We start from the raw sequence: 2,136 nt of genomic DNA on the forward strand, positions 1-2,136 counted from the left end.
GTTTTGTTATTGCTCATGCTATTTCATCAAGACTTTAGAAGTTTTGACTTATCATCACTATTCTCTACAGTTATACTTCCTACTCCCTATTATCCTTTTTAAGGCAATATAGAAACTGAATGACATCCCTTTCTTGCATTGCATCAACTAACTTGTATACTCTTCTGTACCCATCAGCTTTCCCCCACTTCTTTGTTTAAAAACTGCTCTATGCCCTTAATTTCTAGTGTCAGCAGTCTGGTTCCATTCTTGGTCATATGAAGCCCATTTTTTCTGTACAGGTTCCTTTAGCCCCAAAAGGTTTCTCAGTTCTTAATAAATCAACCACCCCCTACCTGCACTATCCTCTCATCCATGCACTGAGTCTCTAGAGCTCTGGCTGCGTCTGGCCCTGCATATTGAACTAGAAGTATTTCAGAGAAGGCAACTGTGGAGGTCCTAGTCTGAAACCTCCTGCCTAGCAACCTAAACTTAACTACCAGGGCCTTGCTTCTACACTTCCTATATATCTTCCTATATATATCATTGGTACTCACATGGAACATAACCACCAGCTCCTTCCTGGCAACTGCTAACAGCCTACCTATACATCTCATGAGGTCTGCTACCTTTGAGCCTGGCAGGCAAAGCACTGTGCAGACCTGCAGATTTCACAAACCCAGCTGTCTATGTACCTAATGATCAAATCCCCCACTACCACCACCTGCTTTGTTCTGTCCTGTTCTCTCTATACCAGCAAACCCTTTCTAGTAGGGAACAGGACTAACTTTAACATTATTTGTTCCATTTTTATATTTTTTTTTATTTTGCAGAATAAAAGAAGCTATGAAATATTAAACAAGCAAAGTACAATGAGGACTTAAGAGCCAGGAACATAGATGTGGGATAGCAATGGAGTTTACTAGCTGTAAGATTTAGTGGTGTGGTCCTGAAGATATCTAAATTCCATTGCAAGTTAATGGGAGCTTACCTGATGAAAGGTCTCTGGGTTCCAGTACAAAGTGTTTTTAAAGCTCCTCCTTATGTTTAATAATTATTTCACTGAAACAGAGCTTTTCCAAGGAGCTTCTGCTGGCTTTTATTTCTTTCTTCAAAGTACTTAATACAAAGTACTAAAGAAACAAAAGGCTGAATCTGAGACTCTGGGGCCTTTCTGCAGGACCCATCAAGACCTGTCTAGTCTAGACTAGGCCCAGCAACCTTCTTATTCTGTTATTCATGAAAAACCCCACTCAGAAGCTAATAGTTAACAACCTGAGCCCTTCTAGAATGAGGTGAGCCCAGGTTCTTTATGATCTGAAACCCTGCCAGGTCAGCTCCGGAGAAAGGGACTTTACCTCTACAAAGGGAAAAGGTGTATACCCCAAAGTCTCAAGCAAGTTCTCCTTCATTCTTCCCCTAATGAAAAATGACTTGCATTAGAAAGCTTGTCTGAATTTATCCTACCATTGCAGTTGGTCCAACAAAAGACATCACCCACAAAATCCTTACCTCTTGGCCTTTCAATAAAGGCATTTAGTGAGAGCAATGGCCATATAGCATGAATATCTTGCCCCCACCCTGCAGGGTTAGGCAGTCCTTTTTTCCCCCAGTCTAGACTCATAGACCTGACAACCCCAAGGTTAGCTCAACTGTTCTCTCTTCAGTCCACACAACCCCAAGCACACCAAAGTTGCTATGGGGTTCTTCTCTTCAGAACCTCTGAATTCCCCAGCCAAAACCCTGCTTTTCAGGTTGCTTCATCTGTTACCCTGAGGGGACAGGCCAACGCTCAGGATCTCAATATTCTGCTGTTAGACAGGAGGGCATGGTGTACAACTGCACATGCACACATAAAAATTAATTAAGCACACACTCACTATGTGCATACACCCCTATTAGGCATACACAATCACACTACCAGCTCAGGCACATACACTACACACCCCAAAATTTAGTCTTAGATCACTAATTCATATATCATGCACACAATGCCATATATAAAAAAAATATATATATATATACACACATACACATACATACACACTCTCACACTAGCAACTAAGAAACATGCATGTTCAAAATAACTAGTTTAGGTTCATGAACACCTAACACCAGTTTAAGCCCATACACGCTACACACACCAAATTTAGAGAG

The sequence above is a fragment of the Gavialis gangeticus genome, unplaced genomic scaffold (assembly GCF_001723915.1).
Source record: "Gavialis gangeticus isolate Ggan-Ray unplaced genomic scaffold, GavGan_comp1, whole genome shotgun sequence".
Taxonomy (NCBI): Eukaryota; Metazoa; Chordata; order Crocodylia; family Gavialidae; genus Gavialis; species Gavialis gangeticus.